The sequence below is a fragment of the Psammomys obesus genome, unplaced genomic scaffold, assembly GCF_907164565.1.
Source record: "Psammomys obesus unplaced genomic scaffold, mPsaObe1.curated_primary_1811, whole genome shotgun sequence".
NCBI lineage: Eukaryota > Metazoa > Chordata > Mammalia > Rodentia > Muridae > Psammomys > Psammomys obesus.
In genome coordinates, this window is record NW_026586173.1 from 3146633 (window position 1) to 3155149 (window position 8517).

An 8517-nucleotide genomic window follows, 5' to 3' on the forward strand; every position below is an offset into this window, starting at 1 on the left:
CTTAACACCCATATGAGGAACCTCACAACCTCCTGGAACTCATCTCCAAGGTTTCTGACCCCTCCACTAGCCTCTGCAGGCACTTTCCCCCTGACACACATAAACGTAATTTAAAAATAAAAAATTTCAATGGCGGTTTTACTATAGTGCACTATGGAGCTAGGAAATAAGAAGTGCCTCGTAGATAACTTTTGCATTTCATCCTGGATAGAAAAAAAAAAAAACCTAGCTGTCAAGTGTTGTCAGAAAGAATTGTCAACAATACACTGAAAGGTTCTGTTGAGCTCTGATAGCCTCCAAATTCAACTGGAACAGTGACAACTGAAATCTCTGCAACACATCAGAAACTAGTGATCTCTTCCTTCTAGTTCGCAGCTTGCATGTAGGAGCCCTTGATAGTAGGAAAACTGCACTGACAATATTGTTCTTCAGTCCTGTGTGTAACCAAGAGCAACAAAGGAACACAATTGACCTTCAGATGCACTCCAGTTCTGTGGCCGAGTTAGGTAATGACAATTCAACAAAATTATTTTATATTTCAAACGTGGAAACAAAAAAAGAAGAAGCCGGAAGAATGATGTTAAGTATTTCTTTCTTCTCCACCATGGATGCATTAGAAGTCAGGGTTAAACAGCTCCTTGGCCAAGTCAAACCCAAAGAAGAATTATAAGGCAAAAATGTCAACTCTCACCCAATGCTAACTGCTAAAGAAATTCTTCAAAAGCCTGGGATCTTAAATAATTTCTTTTCAATACATAGTGTGTGGCCTGCTTCTGCAATCTAGAATTTAAATTGAGTCCTTGCTCTTCAGAAGATGTCAACAAAACAGAAAGGTCATAGAAAGACTGGGAGAGTTAAAGGAGACTGGATACTTTTAAAATTATGCCTCTAAAACAGAATTAAAAGACACCAGCTGACATGGATCTCTCAAACCTGGCAAGCAACCTCTTGGACTATGTCTAATTGTGAATTTCATGGTGGGGTTTCATGTGTTTTATTGCCCAAATTCTAAGGTTCCAATTTCCCAGTGTAATGCTAAACAGCTTGCTGGCATTCTGCTACTAAAAAGGGGTTTTGCAGAGTCAATGAATTTTGGACTCAGAAAAAAATTAGTCAAACCAGCTCATTTTTATTTCAATAAGCTAAGGCCAGAGAGCTGAGATGTCAAGAAGAGCTTTGGAGTTACAGATTGTGAGTGGAGCTGGCTCTCCTTCCTAGCTTCAGTCTTAGTTTTCCTCAAATATAAAGTGAAGACAAGGCTACCAACCCATTGAGGATTATTGAGGAGGGACATACAAAATGAAAATATTTAGCTGCATTCCCTGTAAGTGCTAAATTACAGCTCAAGACAATTACTTATTTAAGAATTAGATACCATGGGCTACATCTGTACAGGGGTTTTAGGCCTTCTAGGTTATCTCCATGCATGGTCCTTGGTTGGAGTATCAGTCTCAGAAAAGACTCCTATGAGCAGAATTTTTTGGTTCTGTTGCTCTCCTTGTGGAGCTCCTGTCCCCTCCAGGTCTTCCTGTCTCCCCCTTCTTTCATAAGATTCCCTGCACTCTGCCCAAAGTTATGAGTCTCAGCATCTCCTTTGATACCTTGCTGGGTAGAGTCTTTCAGTGGCCCTCTGTGTTAGGCTCCTGTCCTGTTGCCTGTTTTCTCCCTCTTCTGATGTCCATTGCCTTTGCCTTTCTGCATGAGGATTGACCATCTTACCCAAGGTCTTCCTCCTTGCTTAGCTTCTTTTGGTTTATAGATTTTAGTATGTTTATCCTCCATTATATGTCTAATATCCACCTATAAGTGAGGATATACCAGAACCCCTGCACAGATGAAACCCATGGTAGCTGCATCTCCAAATGGGTTCCCTAGTAATGAGAAGAGGGACTGTCTCTAACATGGCTCTTTGATGACCTCCCCATTACGGGGAGCAGCCTCACCAGGCCACAGAGGAAAAATGCAGCCAATCTTGATGAGACTTGATAGCTAGGGTTAGAAGAAAGGGGAGGAGAACCTCCCCTATCAGTGGACTTGGGGAGGGGCTTGGAAGGGTGGGATTGGGAGGGGATGAGGGCAGGGGCTACAGCAGAGATACGAAGTGAATAAACTGTAATTTATAAATAAATAAATTTTTAAAGGTGAAAAAAATAAAAAAAATAAAAAAAAGAATTAGATGTAGTGGTGCTTGTCTTTAATCCCAGGATGCAGAGGCAGGCAGGTTTCTATGAATTCCAGGCAAGCCAGGAGGACACAGTGAGACCTTGTCTGAAAAGAAGAGAAGGGGCATGGGTGGAGACCTAGAACCCCATGGTCTAAATCTTCTCTTTTTCTAAAAATTGAAATTTAATTGGTCAAAGAAATTCCTTTCATGATCATGGGCTGAATATCTTTAGTAGAGAATTTTTGCAGGAGAAAAGAAGCACAGTTTTCAGTGAATGCTAGGCACCTGAACCATTGTAATGCATACATCCAAGCAGCAAGCACATTCTTACAGCTCCAACAGAGCTCCTAGACAGACTGCAGCTGTGGTCTCACAAACCAGGAACTACTGCAGATTTCTGAACTGAATATATATACATATTCTGGCGTATGTATGTATGTATGTATGTATGTATGTATGTAGCTGTGTTCCTCACACATGGGGAAAGTGTTCAATAAATTATATTATCCACATATAATATAATAAATATAATATTATAAAACATATTATATATACTATGTAAAATATAATATTATAATAAAGGTATTATCCACATATAATATAATAAATCATATTTCATCCACAATACCTGGCATTCACTGTTAATAGTAAAGATGGATTTTAGTATTATTATTGTATTAGCACTATTTATACAGCTCGAAGTGGCAGAGGTTACTTATTTAAGAATTAGATTTAGTGGTGCACGTCTTTAATGTGTATCTATGTGTGTGTGTGTGTGTATATATATATATATATATATATATATATATATACATACCAGAGTATGTATCTATACATGTATGTTCATATATTATATATATATATGGATGGATGGATGTATATCCGCCTTTTGTAGAGTAACACAGCAGTGACTGGCTATCAATACAGGGAAGATAGTAGTTTGTCTGTCTGAGACCTCCATTTCGGCAGCTGTTGTTGCCTTTGATCTGAGGTATTGCCACCCAGACTGTGAGGTGTACATGGATCTGAGTCACACCGTTCTGATTACAAAGCAGCTCCAGAGCTCAGTGAGGACCATGGGAGGACGGTACTGTTAGTCTAAGCACTGCTCAGGAGCCGTGCTGCAGCCTCCTGATTCTTACTCAGGAGTGCTTTTGCTAAGATGGGAACTTAGGAACCAGAGGTGCCTGGAAAGAAGAGCAACCACGTCTACCCAAGGCTGAGCAGAGGTCTGTGCATCTTAGGCACGCCTGGCCAGAAAGAAATGTGCAGCTCAAGAGAGGTTCTGAGTCTCCCGTGCCAAAGCCTGGTCAGGGCTTCTGTCTTCCCCAAGAAACACAGTTAGTCCTTTAGTCCTTTATAACTTCAAGAAAACTGAAGCCCTCAGGAACCTTTAAGACCAGGAATTCCAGGGCAAGGAAGAAAGGAAGACCTTCCTAAGGGGGAGGCAGAGAGTGGCAACAGGTCTTTCTACATACATAGGAATCATTTCAAGACCACCACCCAGAGGCACCAAGAGATGACTTTGACGATTGGCTTGTCCTAATTAATTGTCCTAAGACTCAAAAGCTTTTAGAAACCCTTTGAAGTATTTTTGCAAATGTTTGTGATCTTAGAATTCTTAAGTAAAAGAAAAAAAGAAGAAAAAAGAAAGAAAGAAAGAAAGAAAGAAAGAAAGAAAGAAAGAAAGAAAGAAAGAAAGAAAGAAAAGACAAAGAAACAAAGAAAAAAATCTTTTTCTCAAATGATACATTCTTGACATTGGCACTAAAGTTCCCTGCTTTACTCTGATCAAGAAGTGCTGACCCAGCCTTTTCCTGAAGTTTCCAGAACTCACCTACACTATTTGGTACATCCAATTCACCATCTTCTGCTCTAAGAAGAAACAAACAAACAAACAAACAAACAACAAACAAAAACAAAAAAAATAAAACCTCAAACATCTTTTCCCCTCCCATTTTCTGTTCTGGATTCAGTCTTGTATTGTGGCACTTGAGCTCAGAAAATATTCATAGGCTGCATCAGACCATTTAAAATTGTATTGTCTTTTATTTTTAACCTTTTCCAGCAAAATATTGCTATCCAAAATAAATGGTGTAAAATTTAAAGTGTGCATATATTCTCCACCCCTCACTAAACAAGCTAGACACAAAGTAGAAGCTGGACTTAATGACCACACTGGGATGTTTTACCTAGTCAGGCAACCCAGACAATGCAGTTTTCTTCCAGACTCAGTATCTTCTTATCAATGAAAAATTAGTTTACAAGAAGAAAAAGCTTGACTCATGCTGTTCTCCCAGACACCTAGCAAAAAGCAGGCTGCTTCTGTGTGTCTCGGAGCTTGGGCTTCCTGTAATTGGTGTCAGGAGCCCTGTGCTCACATGGTTTTAGTTCTGATCCAGTCCCACCAAGAGCTCACCCTGCTAATTTAAAAGTGGCCCATGCAGCACGCCTCATGGAACACGCTGAGTAAGTGCAAATTAGATTGTTCTCCTCTCTTAGATGAAAAAAAAGTTCCTCCAATGAAGGAGTTGGCTGGGTTAAAGGAGCCCTGTAAAGCTACACCCCAGTAGAGTTAAGGAGGCCAAGGAGGATCTGTCTGGAATTAGAGAAACAAGAGCTAACTTAAATGCCTTTAAATTTCCCATATTAATGTCACTCAGATACTAAATGCTTTAACTGTTCAATGAAGAATAAAGAGGAAGGAAAGAAGGAGAGGAAAGATGGGAAAGAAAGGAAGGAAAGAAAAAAGGAAGGGAAAGTGGGAGGGAGGGAGGGAGAGAGGGAGCCCCAACTTCTAGTATATACTCATCCCTTTTGCTTTTTGGATGTTAACTGAGAAATTTGAATAGGCAATTAGAAAAGAACCGTTGTCAGGGGGCTGTGTGTCTACTTGCCAATGAATAAAAATCACAAGGCCCACGCATAAAAAGAAGACAAGGTACAAGGGTGGTCGTGCTGAGTTGTGTTCTCTCAACACAATAGAGGAGAAACGCATTAGCCTTAGCCCCATAGGAACCTGCACACACACACACCCAAGTCCTTACTGTGTTGCTTCAGACTACTCTGGCCCTGTTGGCCCTTCCATTTTTCAAAGCTCTATACTACTTACTCATAGACTCTCCTCTTTGTGAACTAGGTGGGGCACCAATAATCGCTTGAATTTTAAAGAAAATAAAGCAGGCTATATTCGTTCAACAACCTCTCCTCAGTTACGTATGCAGCCTCCCCTAGAGTCTAAGCCTTTAACTGCTTTCTTCACTCCAAAATCCAGCTCTGACCCGCTTGGCCTTTGAACTTCACCATCCCTGGGAATTTGAATAGGCAATTAAAGGCATGGGCAGAGAATCCAAGTTCACAGACTCCAGGTGCTGGAGGACTACCCCCACCTCCCCGGACTCAGCTCCAGCGCATCCTGGCACCTCTGGTAACTAGCACCTGGGTGTAAGGTGCCAGCGAGGCAAAGAGCCGGTCCGCAATCACACTGTACATCCCAAGTCTCCAGCAGCCGACCCAGGACGAAGGAGGCTCAATAGCTCTTCCCGCTCTGTTATTCCGCTGTTCGTTGGGAAGCATGGAAGTTGTCGGTTTACAATTAAAAGCAGCGTGCTGCTTCAAAATATTAATATTAATAACTACAATACCCGAACACATGAAAAGACCTTTTCATCTTCAAAGCACTTCTCACGAATTAACCCCTTACAGCCCTCTCTGGCCTGGGTTCTGGAACAGCAGGTAAACTAGAGGAACACAGGCCACCCAGCCTGCAAAGCGCCATTGGAGCCTGCCAAACCGAAGGGGTTTCTTGCTGATAAAAAGGCAGTGAAGCAATCCAGACCCCAGCTGATGAAAGAGTTAAAGTGTCGGTAATTTTACAAATCAAACAGAGAGGCTAGAGGTACGTTTCAGGATCTGAATTTCCTGTTGTTTCCCACCCAGTTCCATGCAGCTATACAAAGTAGGAAGGAAAACAGGCTTTGGGGGGGGGGAGAAAAGAGAGGAACTTTACAATGGATTGTCATGATCTCACTTCTCGGAGTCTTTGCACGGTTCCCTCACTGAAAAGTCTACTTTCAAAGGTGATTACAGATATTCTTATGGTAACAAGAACCCCTACCCCACTCCGGGCAAAGTGGAATTGCTGTCCCATCTCCAGCCTCCCCTGTTGAGTGAAGAAAGCACATCTGACCTTGAGACACCCCCACAACCACCGACCCACAGAGCCTTACAAAGAATTGGTGGGCTCTTGCAGGACATAAGTCACAACGCAGAAGAAACGACCCGATAGGCTGGCTTGCCTTCAGAAGGTCCTGACCGGCAGCAATTTCCCCTCTATGAAAGCAATTTATTAAGCTGCCGGTAAGAGGTGGAGCAAGGCGGTGAGTAGACTTCACTAAGGAGGAAAGAAGAAGAAGAAATAAATTTTCTAAGTGAAGCTACAGTTTTATTTCTCTGAAAGAGTCTGCAAAGGATATTCGGAGTTGTGAAATGTCATTTGCAAGGATCTACAAACTGTGTGCTTTTGCTTTTAGGGGGAAAAGTGACAAGAGTCTTGATTTTAAGTTTGTCTAGCAAGGTTAGGAAATAGTTTTGAAAATATTGTTAAACAATGGAATAGGTGGATAGGGGGAGATGTAAAAAAAGAGGAAGAGAGGCTGAATCCTGAAAGTTTCCCAATTTACCCTTTAATTCATAAAATGTGGGGGAGAGGAAGAAAAATGGAAGGAAAGTTTTCCACAGAAACTCAGCCCTCACTTACTATTTTGCCGGAGAGATGGGTGAGGAATGAAGTGAGCTTCACTGAAGGTCTGCCCGCACTCTCCAGTTACTACCTGCGGGAATCCTGGGCTCAGGCTAAAGAGGATGCAGAGACCATAATACTCCTAATAGAGCTGCCTCCTGAAATGGGGGGGGAGGTGTGGTCAAGCTAGGGAAGCAGAGGAGGCGGTCTTCAGCCAGCCTCTGGCACCAAGGCAGCAGGCGGTCACTAGGGCAGGCGTTGTGGTCTAAAGTGGAGCAAATAGTGTGGCTGTCTGTGGCAGGGCCAAATTACACCTGATTATTTTTATCCTTCAAGTGATGCTTCAACTAAATATAACTGAGCCAGGGGCAAAATGTGGAGGGAAATGAGCCAGAGAGAGAGAGAGCTATCTCCTTGAGACTCACTAGATTGGTGCTCCAGTGGGCACGTGACTACTTCTGCCCGTTGTGGCTTGACTTCCTCAGTGGAGCTGTGGTCATGAGAGAGAGGGTGCTGTAAAACCACTCGGGACTGTCTCCAGTGGGGTCCCTGTCACCCACTCTCCCACTCAGGTTTCTTGTTGTTCTTTATTTACCTGGGGTGTGGAGTGTGCATTGTTCACACTGGACGTGTGCCGAGAGACACATCTGTAACATCTGTGAGCATCACAGTGTATTCCTTCACAGCATAAGAAGATTTTGGCTCACACCATATCAGATGGTCTCACCAATCTCCACTCTTCAGCATGCACTGAAATATCATTATGTGTTCCTGACTGTATGTGGAGGGGACACCGCCAAACAGAAAGTTGGGAGTTCCTGAAAACTAAAGTGACTCTTTACCTAACCCTGGTTCCAGGTGACCCTTGCCACAGAATTGCATTGGGGTGGCCCTGATGGCTTCCGGTGATGCCTGCCATAGGTGAGCAGTGCTAGATTTGATTTGTCTATGAAACGGGGATTGAGAGAAAGAGATAGTTATGTATAGTTATATATGAACATCTTGAAGCAACTCCAGGTAAGCATAAACAGCATCTCTTCTTCACTTTCAGAGATGATGATAAGAATGTCTAGTGAAATCACATTTCTATGAATAGGGAAAAATTGGAAAAGTCTACATCTGCCCTCAGTTCCAAGACTTTTGCCCTAAGATTCCGTTTATATTGAGTAATGGATGAGTCAAGATTCGCTCAATTGCTTCCTTTTCTTTTTAATGAAGACACAAATACTCAACTTGAATGTCCATAAAGAGCTAAAATGTCATTCAAAAAACACTCATGTCTTTCCTTCATCTTACATCCCTAGTAGCACAGTTCTGATAAGCTTGTGGCTAAAATGGGATCCAGTGCTCCTGTGCCTCTCCTGAATGTTAGCATGGCTTGGATGAGAGCCATGCTTTGCTATTGGCTCAGTCAGCTTAGTTTAATGAATGCCTGCATGCAGCACTATTCTCAGCACTAGGAATCTAAGCAGATGACCCTGCTGTGGAAAGAGAGACGCAAAAACCACCCCCTTCCAGCAAGCATAACGTAGGCTGTGAGAGAAGTCTATGAAGTGAAGAGGCTTAGGCTGTCCCCTCAAGCCCAGTCAGTTCAGGCTTGCTGCTCAGCTTA

The 8517-nt window shown here is 42.5% G+C and overlaps 1 protein-coding gene across 1 annotated transcript in view; it reads right to left on the reverse strand.

The window, feature by feature from the left end:
• The window catches only part of LOC129672045 (transforming protein p68/c-ets-1-like), a 40541-nt gene extending 33577 nt beyond the window's left edge, over nucleotides 1–6964 (reverse strand). The window contains exon 1 of the mRNA XM_055601250.1: nucleotides 6924–6964. The gene's annotated coding sequence lies outside the window, so the exon portion shown is untranslated. The remainder of the gene's footprint in view (nucleotides 1–6923) is intronic.
• Nucleotides 6965–8517: the final 1553 nt, after the last annotated feature.